Raw genomic sequence first — 25,127 nt, 5'->3', positions numbered from 1 at the left:
TCAAAGGCTCGGCTTTGCTGGGATCAGCGCTGGAGGACTCCAAGGATGTGTCATTATCCTCTGAGGAGAGCCAGCAGATATTTGCTGGGATTTGTCCATCCCTTCCGACTCGCGTTCCCCTGGGACAGCTCTGGCTGTTGTTTCCCCTTCGGAGCTGGAGCAGAGGACGAGCTGCGAGCTCACACGGATCAAACCCTGCTGCGCTGCCCTGGAGCCTGTGCCAGGGAAGGATGGCAGTGCCAGCTGCCCCTCCTGCCCCGTCACGCCTTGCTGGGGTTTAGAATCCCAGATCCTGAGTGCTCACAGCCAATTCCTCCAGCAGCACCCGGAGCCTGCGGAAGGGACTCTTCCAATGAAGCGTCCAACGCTCTGAGCTACTCAGCCTCAGCCCTGGCCACAGCAGAGGTCACTTCGTTCCGGGACATCTGGCCCTGTCCTCAACCTCCTCCAGCCCCGTGCCACCCCCAGCCCCTTCCCACCCTCTCCTCCCCTCCCTTCGCTCCTGGATGGCCCAGCTGCTCCTCCTTCCCTCTCCCACAGCCTCCCCCTCAGCCTGCTCTGACATCCAAGCGTTATTTAATGTCTGTTTTGCTTCTCGGAAATGCAGTTTGGTGGCTGGAGATGGGGAGGGAGCCACGTGAGCAGCAGCAGCAGCAGCAGCAGCAGTGGCAGCATCCCCACGGATCCCTGGCGGGCGCTCAGCCCTTCCCTGGCACTCCAGGGAGCAAGAGGCAGCCAGGCCTTGGAGCACCCTGCCTTCCAAGGGTTAATGGCTGCTGCAGAGTCCTTGATTCCTCCCTCACGGCATTTCCCATCCCTCTGCCTGGACAGCCCTTGGGAGTGGAGTGAGCACCCCCAAACCCCTCATCCCACTGTCCGTGAGCTCGGGATTGAGGAGGGGAAGCCGAGGGAGGACCAGAGCATCGCTTTCCCCAATCCAGGAGCCCTGAATGTACAGGCAGATTAATTTAGCGTGAACAGAACGCTCCTGCAACACAAATGCCCTGCAGCGACAGGGCCCAGGAGCTGCTCGGGCTCCGAGGCTGGGATTTGTTCGGGAGCAGGAATGCTGAGGCGGAGCGGCGCTGCCCTGGCTTTGGGTGCTGGAGTGCCCCGGGGCTGTCCTGGGAAGCCGCAGGGACGGAGGAGGCAGGAAGGGTCACCCAGGGAGCCTGGGAGAGGGGCTGCGGGCGGTCCCTGGTGGGAGCAGAGCACGGAAATGGGAGGCAGGAGGTGAGGGATGCTGCCAAGAGCTGTCCCAGCATCCCTGACACCGGGCGGAGGGGACAAATCCCTGCGGGATCCAGGCCGGGGGCGGGAGGAGCAGGGTGCGGGCTCTGCCCCAGGGACAGCGCCCAGCCTCACCCTGCCCAGGGCACATCCAGCTCCGTGGGGTGCGGGGCAGCGTGAAATACTCACTTGTGCCGTAAAATAATCATCCCAGCACGCAGGGCAAGGCAGGCTCTGGGCAGGGCCAAAGGAGGGATGTGACAGTGAGAAAACAGCGCTGCAAAGCAGAGGCAGCGGCTTCCAGCAGGGAATCCGAGCGGGACCAGCCCGGAATCCGAGCGGGACCAGCCCGGGGCTGAGGCAGCAGCAGCAGCGCCAGGGAAGGGAGCGGGGCTGAGCCGCTGCTCATCTCCTGTTTGCTGAGCGAGCTGAGAGCACTGCAGACACGGCAGCAGCGGCTGGAAAGGTTCACTGGAGGTCCAGGAGTGTGAGAGAGGTGAACTGACAGGCTGGGAGAGCTGGGAGTGCTCACCTGGAGAGGAGAAGGCTCCAGGGAGAGCTCAGAGCCCCTTCCAGGGCCTAAAGGGGCTCCAGGAGAGCTGGAGAGGGACTGGGGACAAGGCATGGAGGGACAGGACCCAAGGAATGGCTTCCCAGTGCCAGAGGGCAGGGCTGGATGGGATATTGGGAAGGAATTGTTCCCTGGGAGGGTGGGCAGGCCCTGGCACAGGGTGCCCAGAGCAGCTGGGGCTGCCCCTGGATCCCTGGCAGTGTCCAAGGCCAGGCTGGACATTGGGGCTTGGAGCAGCCTGGGACAGTGGGAGGTGTCCCTGCCAGGGATCCAGGGGCAGCCCCAGCTGCTCTGGGCACCCTGTGCCAGGGCCTGCCCACCCTCCCAGGGAACAATTCCTGCCCAGTATCCCATCCAGCCCTGCCCTCTGGCACTGGGAAGCCATTCCCTGTGTCCTGGCACTCCATGCCCTTTTCCACAGTCTCTCTCCATGTTTCCCGTAGCTCCTTCAGGCCCTGCAAGGCCCCAGTGAGGTCACCCCAAAGCTTCTCCTCTCCAGGCTCAACAATGCCAGCTCTCGCAGCCTTTCCTCCCAGCAGAGCTGCTCCATCCCTCGGATCATCCTGGAGCCTCCTCTGGCCTGGCTGCAGCAGCTCCAGGCCCTTCCTGTGCTGGGCCCCAGGGCTGGGGCAGCTCTGCAGCTGGGCTCTCACCTGAGGGGGCACAGGGGCAGATTTTATCGAGGTTCCCTCTCTTCTCCAGGCTGAACAGCTTCCTCACAGCACAGAGATGCTCCACACCATTTTCAATCCCATTTTTCCTGTTACCCAGGAGAGGAATTTCCTTTTTGGCCCATCATGAGTTCATTTCCCAACGAGTCTCTGATGCGGGACGTTGCCCAAAAGCCTTTTGAAAATCCCAGCAGATCCTATTGACCAGATCCCCCTGTGCCCATATTGATCCCTTTGGCGAACATCCACGGATTCCTGATGCACGGGTTCCCTCCCCAGACACTGAAGGAACGTTTTCCTATTAGAACTCATTTATTCGTGGACCCAACAGCTTCATTTCCATTTTCCTGACACACAGTCTGACCCACTGCTCTGTGAGACTCCACATCCCATTTAATCCTTAAATAAAACCCCACATAGACCCCTAGGGCTACATTTGATCCCTTCCCTCACTTTGCCACCGAGCCCATTTGCAGCACTCGGTTTTACATCAGCAGATGGGAAATATCATCTTTGCTTTCTGTTCCATTTTTTTGGGTGAATCTCCCTGGTTCTGGCAATTAGTTCCTATTCATGCCGGCAGTTTGCTCTAAATTCCCTCTCCTAATGGCACTTGCATCTGAATCAATTCCTTTGATTCCCTAATATCACCCTGCAGTGGTACCTGAGGCTCAGCCCGCCCTGGGGACTCCACCAGCCCCATGTTCTCCCTCTTTTCCTTTCTCTGTAATTCCCTCCCCGACTCTCCAGCTGAGTTCTCCCCCTCCCTCTCTCCCTGGGCCTGGGTTTGTCTCCTGCCAGCCCCGGTGTTTTCCCGGGATTTACAGCCTGGCTGTGTTCTCAATTAGCAGGTTCCTTCCAGCTTTCGTGGCTTTCAAGTCACAACATTTTCGAGGCTGTGGCAACAGTTTAGAGACTGCACATGGAAAATAGGTATTAAAGCAGGCATTAACTGCATTGAGAGCTCCTCAGCCTTGGAATTCCCAGCTTCTGGGAAGGCTCCACAAGCCTTGGAGGCAGATGTGGCTTCAGACCGCGCTCCCTAAATCACCTTTCCTGGAGCATCCCAGGGAAAAAAACCCTTCCTGCCTTTCACTCCCTACCTGGGATACTCCTCTTGCGTCCGGTTGGAAATAAATGTCCTTCCAACCCCTCCCCTGATTTTCCCTGCTCCTTCCCCAGCTCCTTGGGAGTTGGGCAAGGCTGGAGAGTCCTCCCGGGTCAGATTTAGCCCTTTCCCAGGACAAATCCCCTTGGGATAAGGCAGAGCCTGGTGAGAGCAGGAGGGGGTGAGGAATCCTTTGTGGATGGAGGCAGCCCAGCCGCCTTCAGAGCTGGGATGAGACATCCTGGGGCAAGGGATGGCTCCCAGAGGGGACGTTTGGGATGCCAGGCTGGAATTTTGGGCATCCAGGACCCTCTTTCCCAACCTCCCAGTGGGGCTCTGCTGGGATGGCTCCGGGTGTGATCCCTGGGCTGGAACATCAGGGCACTCCCTGGGCTGCTGTGGGGAGGGTTTGGCTTGGAAAGGCATCCCTGGGGCTCTCCCACTGCGGGAATTGACCTTGGAAAGGCATCCCTGGGGCTCTCCCACTCCAGGAATTGACCTTGGAAAGGCATCCCTGGGGCTCTCCCACTCCAGGAATTGACCTTGGAAAGGCATCCCTGGGGCTCTCCCACTGCTGGAATTTGGTGCTGACCGAGCACAGAACCCTGGATCCCCCTGCAGCCTCTGCCGGGGTCTCTCCCGAGCTGCCAGGCTGATCCTGACCGCAGCTCTGCTCCTGCTGCCTCTCTCCTCCCTCCCTGCCCAGCTTTGCTAGTTCAGGAAATGAAGCCGAACATCCCTTAGGAAAAGCCTGGAAACTCTGCCTGACTCGCTCGGCTTCCCGTGCTGGAGACGGGGCTGGCGGGGCCGGGCGAGGCTCGATGGAGCATTTCGAGAGGCAGGAGATAAATGCCTGGGAAGATAACAGGGAGTTGTTCGATTAGGTGGGAAGGAGTCCTTGTGAGAGTCCATTCACACCTGAGTGAGGCTGGAATTGCTGGAATTGTTTGTGACCCTGGAATCGAAAAGCAAACAGGGTGGAAAGGCTGGGAAGCAGCAGAGGCTCGTCCAAGCTCAGCCCTGGGAGGACAGGTGGCTCGAGCAGTGACCACGAGAAATCGTCCCCTTCACCCTTCAAGCTCCACTTAGAGCCAAGCTTAGACAAAATTCAGGAGTTTGGCCAAAGCCAATTAATCCCGAGGTCCTGAATGCAATTAGGGAAGCATCCATGGTCGTGATTCCTGAGGAGAGGGGGTCAGGACATCCCAGAAATGGGAATTCCCTCCTTGGCAAGGCGGGTGACGGGAGCAGCGAGCTGGAGCTGGTGGTTTTGCCGAAGCCATTTGGACATCAGGAATGCGAGGGAATGTCTCCGGGTGTTCGCTCTGCTCCCAAGGCGCTCCAAAGAATAATAGCACTGATCTTGGAGGGATTTCAAGCAGCTGAAATTAGAATGAATGCTGTTTTTAATTTGGACTAACGAGCTTAAAGAGCAAAATGAAAGACTCCCAGCAATTTTGCAGAGTCAAGACACTTAACACGAAACCGGGGAACATCAGAATCTGATCTTTGCAATGTTTCCCATCTGATCTGCAGAGAGAGCAAACAAGCCCCAGTGTTTGAGTCGGATTAAATGGTTAATTATTACTGCTATTGTTGAACTCTGACAGTGTGGCAAATCAGTGATGGATGGGAGAGAAATAAAGCTGGGCTGTCTGGGAGCAGCCTGCAGTGCTTGGGAGAGCTCGGCGAGCTCCAGGGGCTCGCAGTGTCACAGCTGGATTTATCCGTGTCACCCCACTGCTCCCGAGGGACACGGGGACCTTCACAACGGGCCTGCCTGGAGGGGAGGGTGGCCTGGGGGCCAGGCACGGGATGAGTGTCAGCAAAACCCCAAAACACGAGCAATATCCACATTTTTTGGGATGCTCCCTGCTCAGCAAAGCTCTGTCCATGGCACAGAACCTCCCTGAGGGATTTGCTGGACACTGACATTGTCCCCTGAGCAGCCACTCTGGTGCTGAGTTAAAATTAAAACAGCTCCTGCCTGGCCACAGCAGACTCCAAGGTTTGTTGGGAGAGCATCTGGCCGTATGAGCGAAAAAAAAGTGCAATTACAACAGCGGTGAGGTGCAAAAAGGAAAATAAATGTCCCCAGCTGTGTCACAGAGGCTGTTGATGTGCCAGCTCCTGATTTCTGGAGAGCCAGGTCTGTGCAGCTGCTGCTTGAGCTGCCTCACACAACGGGAAAAGAAAGGGCTCGGCGAGGGCAGGGGGACGATGCTGCCCACGGAGGCACCTCAGGTGCCGAGATTCCTCCTCCTCACACAAACAGCTCCCCGCTGGCACCGCGGGGCTGTGGCTGGGCAGCTCCCGGTGGCACCGCGTGGCACGCGCAGCAGGAGGGCAGCGTGACTTGTGACGTGTGGCCACGGGGCAGGAGGACAACCCCCAGCACTCCAGCCCTCAAATCCCCTGTGCAGGGCCAGGCCTTCATCCCACTGATCCCACAAACCCTTCCTGAACAGGGTCACGGGGTCACAGGGTCACTCCTAACGGGATCATCCCCTTGGATAACGGTCCCAGACTGTTCCAGGGGGAATTTAATCGTTCTTCCTGTGGAGCTGAGTTAGGTCTGGCAGGAAGCTCCAACACGTCCAACCAGGGCTTGATGGTGCCTCTCACCACCTTTCGGTGGAGGTTTCTGGCTCAATTTGTTGCAAGGAAAATCCTTAAAATAAACCTCAGTGCTTCAGGTGGACACCAACATTCCAAGGGTTTTCCAGTTTGCCAGGACAGTGGTGCTGGGGTGAGATGAACTTCCAGGTGTTTGGGGTGCTGGGATAACTCCCTGATCACACCCCAAAGGCTCTTTGGGATGTGTTAACCAGCCCGTGCCAGGCCAGGCCACCCCAGGAATCCCCCCTGGCACTTTTGTCAGGATGAGGAGGAGGCACATCCTGATTTCTTGCACCGAGGATCTGAGCGTGGCTGGAAATCCCTCCCTTCCCTCCCAGCTCCATCCACATCTCTCGTCCTTCCCTCACTCCTGAACTCTTCCCTCTTCCAAACACTCCCCACGAAGCAGAAAGTGCCTGGGCATGGAGCACAGGGAGGGATCAGCCTGGAGCTGGGGCCCTTCCCACCTTTGGAAGAGGCAGCTCCAAGTGGGGGCCGTGCCTGTTCCAGCTTGAGGTGATGCAGAAGCATCTCCATCCTCCTGGAATCCCTCTTTTTTGCATTCCCAAGCCCTCCTCCAGCCAGGAGCCTCCTTCCTGCTCACATCCAGCTGGGAGAAGCCATCAAGGTGAGGATGGGGAGCCGGGTGGGACCTGCCAGGCTCTCAGGGCCAGCAGGGTGGGGAGGCTTGAAACAATCCAATTTAGCCGGTGCTGCTCTCAGGGACATGAATAATGGGAAGCTGATGCTAAACTGGAGCCATAATTTTCATACCAGTGCAAACAGATCCAAATTGTGATAAAAGGTTTTCATCTGCCGAGGCTTGGAGAGGCCCCCACGCGCTGATTTACGGCGCCTCTTAATGTCGCGTCTGACAGCGCTCTGCAAACAAAATGTTCTGCCCATAAACTCGCAGAGAGCGACTTGGGGAGGCTGGGGGAGGGGAGGGGGAGGGAAGGGGTGAGGGGGATGCTGCCGGGGCACTGCTGCTCCAGGTATTTCCCGATCTTCCCACCAGGGCAGCCGGAGAGGCTGCAGGAAGGCAGAAGGAAGGTGAGGCTGAAGCTCCAAGGGAAGCATCCATCTCCTCCTGCTCGCATCCACGGGGTGCCCAAATGGCAATTCCCATCCCAGAGGGGTCTCCAGGCTGGCTCCTGCTCTCCTGAGTCAGCTGGAGCAGGGAATTGGCTGCTCTGGCTGGGAGCATCCAAGGCTTGGCAGCGCCACGCTGCCCTTCTCTGCCTCCTCCCACGGGAATTGTGCACTCAGCAGCTCTCCTCTAGCCAGGTCCATGCTGGAATTCCGTCAGATGAGTCCTTTCATCCTGGATCACGGCTTTTCACTCACCCAAACTCTGTGACCAAGCCCGGGAGGATTCGTTATGCACCTCCTTGGTCTTTCCATCCCCTCTCCCTTCCCTCTGCCGCGGGCACATCACCATCCCTGTGCCCACGGCTGCCCCATCCCTGCCCTGCCGCCTTCCCCTCCTCCTCCCTGACCCAGACAGGGAGCAGGGAGCCACATCCCCAGGGAAAAGCTCTCCAGGGCGACCGGGAGGGCTCCCAGAGCCCAGCAGGAGAGCCCGGGCAGGGCTCTGGCTGTGCCTCTCCAGGGCCGGGAACGGGGCCCGGCAGGGATGCCGCGTTCCTTGGGAAGCGGGCTGAGGAAGCGGGAGCTGCAGGCTGATGGATCACAGCCCCCGGGCGTCTGAGCACGCAGATCTGCTGCAGTTTGCACCAGTGGAAGCTTTCTCAGCCTGCTTGGCTCCCTTCCCGGAGATAATGAGCTGCAGTAATTGAGCCCGGAGGTCAGGAATGTGCGGCTCGCTGCTGCCAGAGAGGAGAGGGCACTGTCTTGTGCGCAGGGAAGCTTGGCGGAGGTGATGTCGTGTCTCCATGGATATCGGGATGTCGAGCAGCGAGGACCAGGAAATCCGGGAAGAGCGGTGCCACGCGAACAGGGCTGGAGCGGCCACTCAGGTGTTGCCTCCCGGTGGAGGCAGAGCCAGCAGGATGCCGGGGTCCAGCCGGCGGCTCCGGGGTTTGGCAGGAGCTGTGGCCCTGGGTGGCAGGAGAGAGGCAGCCCGGTGCTGCTCCTGGATCCCCAGTGCTCCCTGCCAGCTCCAGGGCCAAGGTGGGATCTCATCCTGCTTTTCCCGTGTGGAACCTGGAGTGGAGCTCTGCTGGTCACGCTCAGCTTCCCCTGCCAGGTGCCACCCTCCTCTGCTGGGACAAAAATGACAAAACCCAGCTCGGTTTTGGGGTAAAGCCCCGCTTCCTGCAGCTCAAACTGGAACCGCTGCCTCTGGGGGGTCCTGCTCTGGTGTTCCCCAGTGCCCGTGGGGTGCTGGATCAAACCACCCCAGCCCCGAGGAGGATGGCAAAGAGCACAAATCCCCCACGTGTTTCCATCCGAGGGAATTCCCAATCCACCTGCTCCTGGAGCCGCTGGCTGGGAGGGAAGAGCAGAGATCCCTGGAGCTCTGCCACGGGGCCACCGCTCCTTCCTGAGCAGCACAGCAGCTCCCCACAACAGCAATGCAGGCCTGCAATCCCTTCAGGAGCTGGTTCCAAAGGAATTTTCCAGGTTTTTACCACAATTGCTCTCCCCCCTCACCCCCTGATTCCCTCTTTCCAGCTGCCTGACTCCAGCACTCCCCAGCTCCGAGGTTTTCCCTCTCTTCAGCCACAGTTTCATGACTTCAAGAGGGTTTTTTGCTGCCTTTTGGTCGCTGCTTGGTGTGAGAATTCAACGTTCATAAATCCCCCGCTCTGCTGGGCTCTGCCGGGTCCCTGACTAGAAAGAGCTCCTTTATCCCTGTGCCAAACGAGCCGAATTTCCCCATTCCCACCTCCCCCCTCCCGGGAATGCCTGGGGGTCCCTGCCACACTGGGAGAGCCTTTGAAAATCCTGCATTTCCAGCAGCCACACTGCTGCTTTCATCGCCGGGGTCACGGCTCCTACCAAGAGTTATCAGTGTGCCTTTCTCCGGCCCTGAAAGCTCTCTCACGTAAAGTTCCGTCTGTTTGTGTTTGGAAAGGATTTTCTGTGGATTTGCTGCTGCTGGGGCGAGTTTGCCCTGGAGTGGGGGCTCACGGTGCCCTTTGGCTCTGCCCCTGCCTGGAGGGATCTCAGAGGGGCTCTGGATTTGGGGATCTGAGAGGAAAAAATCAGCAGGACGGATTTCCCAGGGTCCTGGATTCCCAGGGATATCGGGACAACCAGGCACCGGTGCCAGCAGCTCCAAGGCACAAAGTGCAGCCTGACCCCCGTGCCAGGGCTGTTCCCATCCCTGCTGGAGTGTTGGGGTTCTGTCTCTGTGGGGTTTGTACCCTGATGCCTTTTCCTGGTCTTAAAATCAAGAGTTGTACACGGTTAGAAGGGGAAAAGGGATTTTACCTTGGTATTTATTTTAAGGATCCTTAGGTGCACACGTCCAGGTCATATGCATGGAGATGCAGCCCGCTGAGTATGAGTGTGTTCCCCCAACATCGGGTATCACATTAGAGGTGTTACTAATTAGCAGATCTATCAAAGATTCCCCAATGAGAGGCTCAAGTGAGCCCCCCTCCCCAAGGAGCCTTCCCTGGATGGTTCTATCTCAGGTTACAGAATGTGTTCTGGAGAGGACCTTGGGGTCTGGGACACACTGATCCCCGGCTACGAAGCTTCTAAAATGTTTAATCTCTCAGCTTGACAAACAAGTGCAAGAATGCAGGCAAAAAGCACTGAGAATACAGGAGTTGTAAAAAGGTATAACAGGGGTATAAAAGAAAAGGCAAAAAATCTTCATGGCATCACCCAGGGCTGCCAATTCCTGCCCCAAAGGGCCCGGTATCCCTGCTCCACCGGGGCTTTTCCCACCCTGCTTGGGACAGCCTCATCCCGCTCGGAAAGCAGCTCGTGCTCTTTGTTGCCTGTGCTTTCCACAGTCAGAAGCAGATTCCTGCTCTCCCCTCTCCATACCTCAGCCAGTTTTGCCCAGAAAGAGGGAGCTGGCAGCTCCTGGGATCCCACAGAAAGGACGAGGCAGATCCAGGGAAGCGGTGGGCAGGTCCTGTCTGCTGTGGGGAGATCCAGATTTGCTGCTCTTTTCCAATGTTTCCTTCCAAGACTCAGCTGGTGCCATCCCAGCTGCACCTCCTGGGCTGTTGTCTGACCCACCCCAAAGTCCTGCCACATTCACATCCCTCTCCTTGCGGATCCCTGAGAGCACAAAGGGGTGGTTTATGGCCCAAAGAACGCAGCATTTTCTCCTGGCTCAGCCGAATGTGTGATCCCATGCAAGGGTGGCCCCAGGGACCTCGTCTAACCCATTTCCAGATCTCACCCTCCTCTGATCCCTGCTAAATCCACATCCTCAGGCATTCCTTGTGGCCACGAGTCCCTCCAGCTACGCTTTTGCTGTACATAGGAAACTGATTCCTTTTATCTGCTTTAATTAGGAGCCTTCTGCCTTCCTGCTCTGGCACTTTCCTTTCCACTTGGAGAGAAGGGGAAAGGGGGGTGGGGCTGCTTGTGGCACCTGTGATGGAGAGGTACCTGCACCACATCCCCAGCCAGCATCTCCTCCCCACACAGAGTGATCCCAGTCATGGAATCAGGGAATGGTTTGGGTTGGAAGGGACCTGAAAGCCCATCCAGTGCCACCCCTGTCATGGGCAGGGACACCTCCCACTGTCCCAAGGTGCCCCATTCCCCCTTGTCCTGTCCCTCCATTCCCTTGTCCCACATCTCTCTCCATGTTTCCCGTGGCTCCTTCAGGCCCTGCAAGGCCCCAGTGAGGTCACCCCAAAGCTTCTCCTCTCCAGGCTCAACAATGCCAGCTCTCGCAGCCTTTCCTCCCAGCAGAGCTGCTCCATCCCTCGGATCATCCTGGAGCCTCCTCTGGCCTGGCTGCAGCAGCTCCAGGCCCTTCCTGTGCTGGGCCCCAGGGCTGGGGCAGCTCTGCAGCTGGGCTCTCACCTGAGCAGGACAATTCCTCTCCGGTTCCCTGCAGGCCGAGTCCCTGGAGTGCAGCACCTCCATCCCCCTGATATCAGCTGCTTCCCAGCATTCCCATATTTACACTCCCAGGTCATTGTCCTTGTGCTTCTCCCGGCCTGAATTCCCTTCATTATCCATGTCCTGTCCCAGGTCACTGTTGCCTTTTCCCCTGGTGTGACCAACCAAGGCTTTCTCCCCCTGCTTTGTGCTCCACATCCAGACAAAATCTGTCAGATCCTCCCGGGCACGGCAGAAAACAATTCTGCCTTGGGAAGGCAGGCAGCGCCTCTGGAATAAGGGACACGTGGGATGGGAGCAGGGGAGAGCTCATCCATTAGCTCAGAGCCCGCAGGAAAATCAATCCCGTGGTGTTGAGTTCCCCTCTGCAGGTGTGGACACCGTGCCATGATTCCTGCAAAAAGCTCCTGCCCCGCCCAGCTGTGCCCAGGGTGTGAGTGTCAGCAGGGATGAGCTCCGACACCCGAGCTGAGATGTTCCCACCCGCCTCTGGCTGGCCGTGCTTTGCTTCTCACTGCTCATCCCCGTTTCATTCGCGCTCTCCACGGAGGAAAATAAACTCGCAGGCACGACTTGTCTGACAGAGTCTGGCACACACCCCCGAGCTGCTGCAGGAGGAGCCCAGGGTGATTAACGGGGGTGAAGATCCCACCTCGGGCCCGATTAGTCTGACCTGTGTCTAGTTTCATCTTCTCAGGAAGACAATTTTGCAAGGAGGCCCAGTGGCACAAAAAGCTGCTGCACAAAGGCGGCGTCCGTGGGAGCTGGGAGCTCTTCTTCCTAAATGGCGAGGAAAGCAAAGAGCTGAGGAAAGTCTGGGAGGGCTGGAAGGAGTTCAAGCTCTGTCTAGAGGCTTTCTAGGAGACACAGAGCGATGCCCCACAGCCAGGAAGGGTCAGAGCCAATGGCCTGGAAGCAGCAGCTCTGCCCAGGGTTCAGATGTTCAGGCACAGTTTCAAGGGCAGCCTCCAAGTGCCCGATGATGGTTGCAAAAGGGGTGAGGAGCTGACACCCAAAACGTCTCCCCGGAACCAGGAGGCTCCATGGAAACAGAGGCGCCAACGTGCCCCGGCCTCCCTGGCACTGGGAAGGGTTGGGGGGTCTGGAGAGCTGCCTGGCGCCCAGAGCTGCGGCTGGCACAGCACGGCCCAGCGCTGAGCCTGGGTAAGGTGCGGCAGCCCTGCCCTTCCACATCCCAGGGGAGCACAGGCTGTTCCCAGCCGGCTCCAGGGCACCCCCTTCTTCTGCCACCGCTGTCACCTCCTCCATGCAGCCATGGCTCGGGACTGTGTGGCAGCTCCAAAGGATGAGGCCAGGGACGGACCACAAGGGAGATGAACAAGGCAGGGACAGGCAGGGGATGGAGCAGGCAGGGGATGGAGCAGGCAGGGGATGGAGCAGGCAGGGGATGGAGCAGGCAGGGGATGAAGCAGGCAGGGGATGAAGCAGGCAGGGGATGGAGCAGGCAGGGGATGGAGCAGGCAGGGGATGGAGCAGGCAGGAGATGGGGCAGGCAGGGGATGGAGCAGGCAGGGGATGGAGCAGGCAGGAGATGGGGCAGGCAGGGGATGGGGCAGGCAGGAGATGACCCAGGTGGATTTTAGTCCAAGCAACCTAGCGCTGCTGCTGCAGAAGTTCCCCTGGACTGATTTCTCCAGGGCTGGCCCAGATCCCTGCGTGCTGCCTGGGACAGAGGATGGCCTGCAGGGCTGGAACTCACAGGAGGCCCAGGTGAGCAGCTCCAGCAGGACCCTGGGCAGCAGGGTGGCACAGAGGGTGGCCCAGCCAATGGCAAGGGGGGAGCAGGCACAGGGAGAAGAGCAGGCCCGTGGAGAGGCCTTGGGACACGCAGGGACACGGTGACACCCGCGGGCTCTGCACACCAATGTCCCTCACGTCCCGCTCCTGCGGCTGCTCATTTGATTGATGGCCCCTCCGGACAGCTGGAGAAATGGCTGGACTCGGCTGTGCAACAGCAGAGATTGGCAATCATGTGAAAAATAAGGAAAAGGGTTCAGCAAAACCCTGGCACTGTGAAATGAATGGAATTAATTCAAAGGCAGCCAGGCCACAGTGTCCCCAACGTCATGGGCAGGCAGTGCCCTGCTCGGGGAGAGAGCAGAGCAGAGCCCGGGAATGTGGGCACGGCCCCATAGGCACCCCGTTGATCCGGGCAGGAGCCTGGCCATGGATGAACCAGGGAGCTCGGGAAGTGCCTGGAGCCGTGGCTGGCAGCTTGTGGAGAACAGGGATGGGAGTGTGAGAAATGCCAAGGGCTGGGATGCAGAGCACGGGCACAGGGCAGTGCTGAGGCACAGCCGGAGGGAAAACAGCACCTGTGATGCTGCAGGGAGAGACGGGAACGCTGGGGGCAACGAGGAACTGCCCCAGATTTCCTGGAATTCCACCTCTGGATGATGGGAGCAGGTTGGCAGGTGACCCACGAGCAGGCTGTGTCCCCTGCAGGTGCTCCAGCCGTGGTGACACAGAGCAGAGACATGCGTGGGCAGCGGGGTCAGGCTGCAGCCAAGAGCTGCGGTGACAATATTTGCTGCTGCTGCCGTGTTTGTCACCTCAGAGCAGCTCCGAGTTCCTGGCTGGGCACAAAATGATTCCATTTCACAAGAACGGAGACAAAAGCCCAGAGCAAAAAACCCATGGAGGGACAAAGGGGAGCTGTCACCACTTTGAAAATGAAAAGGAAAGCGGCACCAAGCAGTTCCCGGGATCCTCCAGCAGGATCCAGGAAGGGATGGGGTGTGCTGGCATGAGGGCTGGGGGATCTCATGCTGGAGGATTCCTCCCATAAAACCTCCAAGTGCAGCCCAGCAGGGCTGGAGGGAGCATGGGAAGCTCCTGGGATGGTCCCTGCTGGGCTTCCCAAGAGGCCTCCTTAGAGATTTAAATCCCCCGTGGCAGCTGGTTGCTTTCCAGCCCTACCCACGAGGTTATCCAAGCCCTTCACAGATTTAATGTCCACCCACGGGTGATCCCAAGGGATCACAGGGCTCCCTGTGGCAGGACCAGAGCAGGACCTGGTGATCCCCAGGTTCTGTGATGGGACCCAAAGTACACCTGGGATGGCTCCATCCTGGCACTGCCCGTGGTGTCCTGCCCAGGGAAGGGACTGTGTGGCTCTGACCTCCAAGTTCTGGAGGAATCAAGGCAGAAAGGCACCTCTGGTGTCCCTTGGAGCGCTGTGTCCTGTGGAATGTCCTTCGGGCTCGTCCGCTTCTGCAGGAAAACCAGCAAATCCCTCGGTCTGGGGAGTTCCTGGTGGCTTTGGAGCATCTGGAAAGCAGAGGAGTCTGAGGACATTTTCCAGAAAAACCCCAACCTGTGTTGGACACTCCCAGCTCCTCACACTGCCCTCCACTGCCCGTGACCCGGAATGTTTATCCCTGGAATGGCTCCGTCCTTCATCTGAGGGGAATAGCCCCGGCAGACCCTGAGCAAGAGCTGGGATTGATGAGCTGGACATTCCCAAGGCATTTCCCCGTGACAAACTCCAAGGACATTTGTGTGGCGTGGGACAATCCCAGAAACGGCGGGTGGGAGCTGTGGGAGCACAAGGGGCAGAGGCGGATGTGGGATTGGGGTTCTGGGCTGATGGGAAGGAGCAGAGAAAAGGGACTTGGAGCACCTTAAAGCCTCGGATCTGAACCACAAACAACTCCTTGGATACGGGGTTTCCATGCTGGAATCAGGGAGTGACTTGAGGACTTTATGTTTGGGATCTGACAGATTGTCCTGAGGAGATTTTATCCAAAATAGCTCATGGAAGCACAGCTGTGCTAATTCCAACCACGAGACCTGGAGCAGGGACTGCAGTGACTCCTCCTGGGCTGGATCTTGCCATTCCCTGAATTTTAGCACCATCTGCCACAGGAGAAGGAGGAAAATCCTCCTGCAAGGCAGGACCAGGTAGTACAAGGCCAGAGGAGCCCTTTTCCTGACCCCACGGAGGGAAAGGCTCCTGGCAGCAATGCTATTCCCAGCCTCTGCTGCTCCTCCCGAGCCAGGGGATTTGGATGTCACAGATCGGCTCTGACAGCCATCCCAGAGGAGTTTCCCTTCCAAAATCCATCTCCAGGACCCGAGCTGAGAAATCCATCCTCTCTCCTGGGAGTCGGTGGCTGCCATGGGATCCTTCCTGCGATTCCGGGTGCCGGCTCTGGGGTTCAAGGAGCTGGTGCCTGGAGGGAAGGAGGTGTTTCCCTCCCCAGGCCACCAGATCCAGTGATTTTTCCTTGAAACTTTAGGGAAACTGTGCCCTTCGGATGGACAGTGAGTGGCTGTGATACCCAGCTGTAAGTGTGTGTATTTTGGATTATTTTAATTCACTGGTGAGAAGCAGAGAGACCAAAACACATGGAAAAGGAGGAAAAAGGATTTGGCTGAGGCTGGCAGCTTTTAGATCCCTAATAACCTCACTGGAGGGGTTGGAGAGGAGGAAAGCTTTCCCTGGACAAAAAACCACCTGGAAAACTCCATCCCCACTATGGAAAACCCAAACCAAACCCATCCAGAGCATGAAAATCCACCCAGGGAAGTGGTGGGATCATCATCCCTCCGAGTGTTCACAAAACATGAGATTGGGGACCCCTGGCAGTGCTGAAGGTTGGGACCCCATGGTCTTGGAGGTCTTTTCCAACTGTAGTAATTCCATGATCCCAAGCACAGCTCCACTTCTGCAGGAGGGGCCTCGTGTGTCCCCTCTCCCAGCAGGATCCCAGGTGCCTGCAGGGTTTAGGTGAGGGGCTGCAGCACTGAGGGGATCCACTTTTAGCTGGAAAAATCCCTCTCCTGGCGCTTTTTTGTGCACTGGGAAATCGAAAGATCCCCGAGATCCAGGGCTGTGCACAGGGATGTGCCCAGGGACGCTGGGATGGGGGGAATTCCCTCTGACCTGCTGGATCAGCTGGTTCCCGTTTGGAAGTGGCAATGGCAGCACCAAGGAGTCAGCAGGAGAAGCCTGGAGATTTCAAGCTGTTTTCCCAGATTTTGCCGGCTGAGAAATGGGAAGTGACAAAAGCCGGGCTCCTCTTGCCGAGGCAGGAGATGTTCCTGGCACGGGCAGCCCACTCAGCATTCCTCAGGGACACATTCACTGCCCCGGGCCCTGCCCCGGAGCTGCTGCCACCACGGCATAGGCAGCACCCGAGATCCCTTTTCCCTCGCGGGGATTTGCTCCTGCGGCCAGCGAGGCGTGGGATGTGCGCGGATCCCGGCATCGCTCCCGGGAACGGCCCCACTGGGGACAGCACAGCAGGTTCCGGGTGCTCCATGTGCTGCACGCTCCAGGTTGGGCAGGAATTTTGTGTCTTTAGCCTGGAGCACTCGGTTTAGCCCCAGAAAAGCACAGCTGAAAACTCCAGAGATATTCAAGTCTTCCGCAGAAACTCCAGAAGAGACAAGGATCTGTCTGGGATCTGGACCTGGAAGCTGAATTTTCCACCCTTATCCCGCTCCTCCAGTCATTCATACTGGGATGTACTGGAGCATTTGGAGGCTGCAGCCTCTGCTGCCAGGGAACAGGGACAGGAGGAGAGGGAACAGCCTCAGGCTGGGCCAGGGCAGGCTCAGGGTGGACAGCAGCAGGAATTTCCCCATGGAAAGGGTGCTCAGGCCTTGGCAGGGGCTGCCCAGGGAGGTTTGGAGTGCCCATCCCTGGAGGTGTCCAAGGAAGGGCTGGAGGTGGCACTCGGTGCTCTGGGCTGGGGACAAGGTGGGAATGGGGCACAGGTTGGACTCGGTGGGCTGGGAGGGCTTTTCCAACCTCAGGGATCCCAGGATTCGGGGATTCTGTGCTTCCACAGTCCCTATCCTTACATGATAGAGAGGAAGAGAAACGGCAGAGGATCCATGTGGAGGATCCATGGATGGAGATGTGCTCCTGGGATGGGCAGGAGCTGCTCCCCATGAGCAGCCTCTGTTTGGAGCTCCCTGTGATGCCAGGAGCTGCTCCAGTTAAAAGGCATTTCCAGGCTTTTATTGGGAAGATGCAGTGAATTCTTCCTGGCTGAAGAGCACACACAGGGAACTGGTGTCCAAAATCCAGGCTCTGGGGAAGCTCCAGGAACTCCTCTGACCCTTTGATTCCCCAGTTCAAAGACGTGTGATGTTCTCGGCACTTCAGGCTGCCCTGGGAACCAACCAAAAATTCCACCTCGCTTGTTTATAATGAGCTCCGAGTGTTCTCCGGGATCCCTGGAAGCTGCCAAGGGGACGCGGCTGTTTATCCACCAGAGCTTTGCAAACACGGAGTGCAGGGGGAAGGGGCTGGGAGGCTGCAAATGCAGCTTCCCCATCCAAATGTTTGCTCTCCCTTTTCCCCTTGGGTCTGCACAGTGTGGAAAGAGGGTCAGGGAAAAGCGTCTCTGCCTTGGTCACATTCCCATAGGAAGCATCTGCTGCTAAACATATGGTGCGGAATAAAACCCATCCCAGAGACACAAACACAGCCTTTGCCTTGGTTTCTGCTTCACAGAAAATTCAGGAAGGGGTGCTGGGAGGAGGGGAGGTGGCCTGCGGGATGTGGGTGGCACCACAAACTCCGAGTGGAGCTGCTGGGAGCGGGATCGGTGGAACTCTCCATGGAGCCGTCAGCTGAAGGTCAGGAGCGAGCTCTGAGCTATCCCAGCTGTGCCAGCTTCCCAGGAAAACTGAGCATGAGGAGATGGAGGAGCAGTGTGGAGAGCTCCTTCTGGGCACAGCGCTGCTGCTCAGACTTCGGTGTCCTATCCATCACCAAGAGGTGGGAACACATTTTCCATGGAAGCTTGGCCTGGAATATCCAGGGATATGACTCTGCATGCCCAGAGCCTCTGGCCTCGTTCGGGAACAGAGCCAGAACTGTCCCCTCATCCCTGTCCTTGTCTGGGCACAGCCGTGCTCTGAGAGCCACCCCTGGCACCCCAGAGCCACGGGGGGACACCCCTGTCCCCTCCTCCATCCCACCTTGGATGCCTTGGACCGACCCTAAACATCTCCTGGGGAGGGATTTCTGTCCCCTCCATCCCTGCTCCTCTCCTGCAGAGTGACCCCACCTCTGGCCCTCCCGGCACCATCCATTGGCATTTTTGGGACCCTTTCCCAGCTGAAGATTTAGGAATTGAAAATAATTGCGTTGCTCTGTTTGAACGCAGGGCTCAGCTTAGCAGAGAGGGGTTTCCAGCTGCCAACAGGGAAGAAAAAATTCCCTTTTCTGAAGCGAAGTAAGTCAAAAGCTGATCTGGGTTTGGGAAGGGGAGGCTGGCATCAGTCAGGGGGTGGTGAGTGACTGTTTTGTGCATCACTTGTTTTTTTCCATTATTATTCTATTATTATTATTATTATTATTTGCCATTACTATTTACCATTACTGCTGCGTTTTACTTTCTTTTCAATTATTAAACTGTTCTTGTCCCAACACACAACTTTTATTTTGATTCTCTCCGTTCCACCGGGGTGGGTCACATCTGGGAGGCTTCTCCAAGCTGTCCAGCCTTGCCCAGGCTGGATTCCCAGAAATTCCCTTCTCCTACACCATGTGCCCACAGGAGTTTTTCCCTGGGATGAAGAACTGACTGACCAGAAACAAGGAAAAACCAGGATCTGGAGGAAAGAAAACTTGAGACTTGACCTGAGCAAGAGGAAGGGCTTTAGGACAGACTTTAAAGGAAATTGTAATTAAAAGCACTGAAATAAATAGAAAAAGGGATTAAATCCCACATGGATTTACCAAAGGCACTCCATGGCAGGTTGGCTTTTCTTCGGAAAGTAGCTGCTTTCCCAGACAAAAGAATTCCAGGAGATCTCATCTCCCTGAACCTCAGCCAAGCATTTGATGTAAGGCACAGGAGGAATTATTAATTAAACTGGTGAGGATGGGGATTAATGGAGAAAGGAACCTGGGAAAGCTGGGAAATGCCCGGAGGGGAGGTGGCAATGGATGGAGTTAAACCAGCAAGCTCGGAGCTGCAGGCAGGCTGCTAATGGAGTTCCTCAAAGATCCATTTAGGCTCTGATTTTCCTTAATATTTCCACTAATGATCTTTGCACGAAAGGTACGAGGCTGCTGATAAAACCTGCCGGGGTTTCAAAGGAGAAGCCGGCGATGGCAGCAGTGGAATATCAAACAGAGCAGACTGGGTGACCTCAAAGGCTGCGGGAAGAGAACGGGAAGGGAATCCAAGAGTACAAATGTGGGGTCAGGGACTCAGGAGCTGATCCAGGAGCTCCAGAGCAGCTCCCGTGAATGAAAAGCACGAGGAGCTGCTGGGGAGTCACTCGGGGAAGGACCACGAACTCAGCTTGGATCAGAGGGGAAAAGTGACAGTGAGCTGAGCTCCAGGAGCTCCTGGGGACAGAAATCCCTCAGCTCCAGGACCAGTCTCGGCACTCCCACTCCTTCCAAGGCTCTTTGGAAGGACTTGGCCTCCCTGCCCACCAGGATTGCTCTGCCACGCCAGAGTGCTCCAGGGAGGGAATGGAGGAGAACCTCCTGAGCTGAGGAGAGACGCGGCACAAAGGAAAACAGGGCTGGGCAAGCCACGAGAACTGGAATAACAGAGGGAGGAGGAAAAGTCCCAGCAATGGACATTGAACATCTGTGCGACACTGGGACGGCTCTGGGATCCCCCAAGGTCTCCAGCCCTGTGACCACACAGAGATGTGCACCCCATGCTCCAGGTTTGCACAAATTCAGCAGGAATTTCCCCATGGAAAGGGTGCTCAGGCCTTGGCAGGGGCTGCCCAGGGAGGTTTGGAGTGCCCATTCCTGGAGGTGTCCAAGGAAGGGCTGGAGGTGGCACTCGGTGCTCTGGGCTGGGGACAAGGCGGGGATCACAGCTTGGACTCAGTGATCCTGGAGGTCTTTCCCAAGCTCCGTGGCTCTGGGATTCTGGGAATGAGCCAGCTGGTGCAATGCTGTATCACTGCTCTCTTCCCTGCCTGCTGCCAGAGGCTTGGCACCAAGCTGGGTGGAAGGGACAGCTATGCAAACATGTCACCTCCTCATGTCACTGGGCTCTGCTCCAAACCTCTCGTGATGAGGTGGCCCAGTGTCAGCATGGCCAGTGGCCAAATCCCCTCCCTGGCCCCTCCTTGGGAGCAGCCGTGTCTTGGCTTCAGCTGTGGGTGACAAAGTGACAAAGCCCCAGAGGTTCCCTGCAGGTGTGAAGGCCACAGGTCCCTGACACCCCTTCCCCGGGCTGGTCGCCCAGAGATGTCCCCTCTCCCGGCTGCTGGAGCGGCACAGGCTGTGCTGCCACACGGGGTGACCGTGACAAGGCTGAAGTGTCACCGCTCCATCGAGCTGACAGCTCCAGAGATCCACCGGGGCTGGCAGGGCACGCACGGCCCGCGCCGAGCGCGGCACATCCCGGCGCTGGCGCCAGCTGTTCCTGCTTCCACTCCATCACTCCTTGGAGCGACTCCCGGCACTGGCAGCAGCAGCTCCGTGGTCGGGAGCGCAGGGTGGCAGCTCCTGGAGGAGGACCGGGCGCGTGGCGGGCTGGTGACAGCGACAGCCGGGCTGCCCGCGGTGACATGGCCCCTCTGCCTGGGCAGGGTGGGAGCTGGATGTGGGATGGACGGAGAGGGAGATGGCAGCAGAGGGTTCCAGGGGCTTGTCTGGAGGGGATGGGTTAGAGGGAGAACTCCTCCCTGGGCAGAAGGTGCTCCTGTCTCCAGCTGAATTTCTGAAGGGAGGCCTAAGGCCTTCACCTCCTCCCTGCAGGGCCTCTCCCTCCTTCCCTGGAGGACATTCACTCCATGTTTTCAGCCGGAAACGCAGCCCCAGTGCCACTCCAGTGATCCCAAACTGCCGTCAGGCTCCTTCAAACAATCCCACCCTGGGCTCCCTGGGCCTTGCTCAGGGGCCAGCAGAGTTTCCCCAACATCCTGGGGAGCAGTTTGGTCCTGGGGGATGCCCCTCACCTGGAAAAGGAGCTCCGGGAACCTGCTGACTCTCACCCTAAGTTATCCTTAGGATCTTCCAGCTGCCAGCTCAGCAATGCCATCCCTGTTTACCTCAGGGAGAGCTCGGGAACGGGTGTGGATTGGGGGATGTACCCCTGGTGCCGAGGACAAAGCACATCCCTGTCCCCTCCTGCAGCTCCCGCAGCACCCACCATTCCCATTCCCTGTGGGATGACCCCGGTGCAGCTGCAGTGCAGCGCTTGCCCCCGACACTTCAGCCCTTTCTCCATGTTCCTGCTGTTATCCCAGCATCCAGAAATGGGAGTTGAGACCCTCAAAGCGTGGCTGGGGAGTCAGTCCCAGCCCATCCCAGCTCCACCACTTGCTGCGTATCCCAGGTAAGGGAGAAGAAGCAGGGAGGTCATTCCTGCTTCATAAACAATTCCACAACCACCTCGCCGTGCCTGGAGCAGCCCGGAGCGGAGGGATGTGCCCTGAGAACGGGGAAAAGCCGGGAATGAGCCCTTCCAAGCCTTTCCAGCCCATCCTGCAGAGCTGAGTGTTTTGCCACAGCGTTAAATATTGATCCGTGGGCTGGGAGGCACTGGAATGACGTCTGTGCTGGAGCAGGGAAGGGACTGCCTGGAACGAGGCACGGCTGGAGTGACGCAGGGACCTGCCAGCACCCGGTGTGACACCTGCCTGTCACCTCCCTGCGCTCACCCTGGCACACGGGGACGTTTTTCCACTCTGTGAGTCAGCCCCGGCAGCGTTTTCCTGCTCCTTCCCTGCTCCCGCCTTTCCCGTGGAAATCCAGCCCTTTCCCTGCACAAGGGCTGCCTCTCTCCCGTCCATAATTCCCTCTCCTCACTGTCTGCTCGCTGCTCGTGCTTGGCTGCTGCTCTCAGGCAGCCACGGTGCATCCCAGTCCAAGTGCTGCTGATTCCTGCTTTTCTCCAGCTGGAAAAAAAGGAATAAACACCCTGACAACCCAGTCCTGCAGCCACACTCCTGCCCGGCTCCAAGGATGGGATGGGACAGCAGGAAGCCACTGTGGGGATGCTGTGTGTGCCCCACAGTGCTGTGCTCATCCCGTTCCCGGTGCATGCACTGGGAATGGGAATGGGAATGGGAATGGGAATGGGAATGGGAATGGGAATGGGAATGGTGTCTCCTCAGCTTCACGGGCACGGCAGATTTGTGAGTGCATCGATGGCCAGGAATGAAATTCCAGGATTCCCCCTGAGATTCGGGCTCCTGGCTGGCTGCTGCCCAGGATCCCGGCCGGATCCATCGCCGGGGGGATGCAGGGAGCAGGGAAGCAGGATGCTCTTGGCTTGGGGCTGCATTTTCCAGCTGCCAGCAATTTCCATGAAAACCCTCAGCAGTGCAGTCCAAACACATTGGCTGAAACTGTGCAATTTTGAGGGGAAAAAAAAAAGAGATATTTTAAGCAATGTCTTGGTCAAACAGATAGAAAACCAGGGAGCCTGGAGGAAGAGACGTGGGAAACAGGGAATTTTTTGAGGTGGCTGAGCCCACAGAGGGGTGAAGACAAGATGTGGTGGTGACAAAGTGGCCCAAACCTTGGTGTGGGGACGGGAACTGAAGTTGCGAGGAGCTGTCACACGTGGAAATTCCCAGCTGGGGAATACAGGGAGAGATCTGACAGCACCCTGAGCAAACCCCAGGAAAAGGAGCCCCAGCTGCTGCCAGCCAGGCTCCCTTCTGCTCCTTCCTGGCAATCTGCAAACACAATTTTGCTGTGACAGCTCCAGTTCCTGATAACATTTTTCTCTCCTAACCCGACTGTGCTCTGGAATGAAGTGACCCAGGAGTTCATCAGTCCCACGATGCTGGAGCTGTCCTCGGGATGCAGCTTTGGAGCCAGACTCGGAGCTTCCAGGGTGCCCAGCTTGGAAATGAAGGAGCCCCAGCAGCGGTGAGATCCAAGGGGCTCCGAGCACATTTCTTGCTCAAAAGATCAGCATTTCATGGCCTGTTCTGAAAAAGGGGAATTTTTTGGGAGTAGATTATTCCAGAGATTCCTCAGCACGTGGTCAACCATGGGATGATGCTGTGGGTGCAGCCAGGACAGCGGGGCTGAGCTGCATCCTGCAGGACGAGGGGGTGCAGCTCCAGAGCTCCTTCCCCTCTCCTGACCAGGTGAGACATGGAATAGGATGCCCAGAGAAGCTGTGGCTGCCCCTGGATCCCTGGAAGTGTTCAAGGCCAGATTGGAATGGGTTTGGAGCAGTCTGGGATAGTGGACGGTGTCCCTGCCCATGGATCTCATCCTTTTAAGTCCCTTCCCACCAAAACCATTCCATGATTCCATGACCCAGTCACTGCCACAGCCCCAAAAGCCTCCAGCTCAGGGCCCTCCTTGGAGCCCACATCCTCTCTCAAACCATTTAGGATTTTATCTTTCATGGTGATTTTACCCAAACCAAAGAAGACAAAAAAAAAAAAAGAGTAAAATATGTCTATTCCCATCTTATTTTATTTTAATAGGATTAAGTATCCTTGTGCTATCAAAATGTCTGTTTCAACATTTGCAGGCTGAGGAATTTCTCTCTCTGTTCCAAATGACATTTAGGAACAAAATTGAATCTAAGTGTTCCTTCTACTTGTGTTTGAAACAGTCCAAATTGCGGTGATGTATCTGGGCTTTGTTGACACGGAACATTTGGATTAATCCAAAAGAAACACTTCCCGAACTTCATCTCCAGAAAACACTCAGACTTTGATGGGCCTGTTTCATTTGCAAATGAAGGGAGGGAAAAAAAAAAAAAAAAGGGGGAGAAAAAGTCACATCCTCAGCATTTCCTGGGAAATTGCAGCTCCTTTCCTTGCCCGTGGTCTCTGAGGACGTGGGATGTGCTCCAGGGAGGAATCAGCTGCATCCCAGCCACGGGATCGTGGGCAGCTGGGGCTGCTGGTGCTGGGCAGGGTGGGGGGGATGCAGTGCAGGTGGCACGGGGCACACTGGGACCGTGGGGTGGGACCGTGGGGTGGCCCCGTGCCCAGCAGTGGGACCCCAGCACTCCCAGTCTGACCCAAGTTGGTCTTCAGCAGAAGCCCAGAGAAGCTGGGAGTGTTCCAGGCCGGGTTGGACACGGCTTGGAGCAACCTGGGATAGTGGGAGGGGTCCCTGCCCGTGGCAGGGGGTGGGATGAGATGAGTTTTAACATGCCTTCCAACCCAACCCATTCCTTGACTCCATGATCCCATGATCCCATGACTCCATGATCCCATGATCCCATGATAAGCTGTCCCAGAAGCTGCCACCCACCCTCCTCCCAGCCATCAGACCCAGTTCCTACAACTGGGCCACCAGTGGATCAGCCATTACCACATTCCAACTGATGGAGACCCCTTCTAGCCAGCCCTGGAGCACTTTGGGAGCATTTACAGCTGCTGGAATCTTGTGCCTGGCAGGGAACATCAACCAGTGATGGATGAAGGGAATATCTCTGCTGCTGTGGGTCAGTCTCGGGCTCCTCTCCCGCTCCGTGGGTGTTGTTTGCTTCTCTGTGTTCTCCATTCATCAGCTGCGAGCTCTGTGTGCCAGGGCACGGCTCATTAGGAGAGATTCCACACAATCCCAGGATCACTGAGGCTGGAAAAGCCCTCCCAGCCCATCGAGTCCAACCTGTGCCCGGTCCCCACCTTGTCCCCAGCCCAGAGCACCGAGTGCCACCTCCAGCCCTTCCTTGGACACCTCCAGGGATGGGCACTCCAAACCTCCCTGGGCAGCCCCTGCCAAGGCCTGAGCACCCTTTCCATGGGGAAATTCCTGCTGCTGTCCACCCTGAGCCTGCCCTGGCCCAGCCTGAGGCCGTTCCCTCTCCTCCTGTCCCTGTTCCCTGCCAGCAGAGCCCGACCCCCCCGGCTGCCCCCTCCTGTCAGGGGACTTGTGCAGAGCCACAAGGTCCCCCCCTGAGCCTCCTTTGCTCCAGCCTGAGCCCCTTTCCCAGCTCCCTCAGCCGCTCCTGGGGCTCCAGCCCCTTCCCAGCTC

This window comes from Corvus cornix, chromosome 13, assembly GCF_000738735.6.
Source record: "Corvus cornix cornix isolate S_Up_H32 chromosome 13, ASM73873v5, whole genome shotgun sequence".
Classification (NCBI taxonomy): Eukaryota; Metazoa; Chordata; class Aves; order Passeriformes; family Corvidae; genus Corvus; species Corvus cornix.
The sequence above is the reverse complement of the archived record's forward strand: the minus strand, read 5'-3'. Positions refer to the sequence as shown.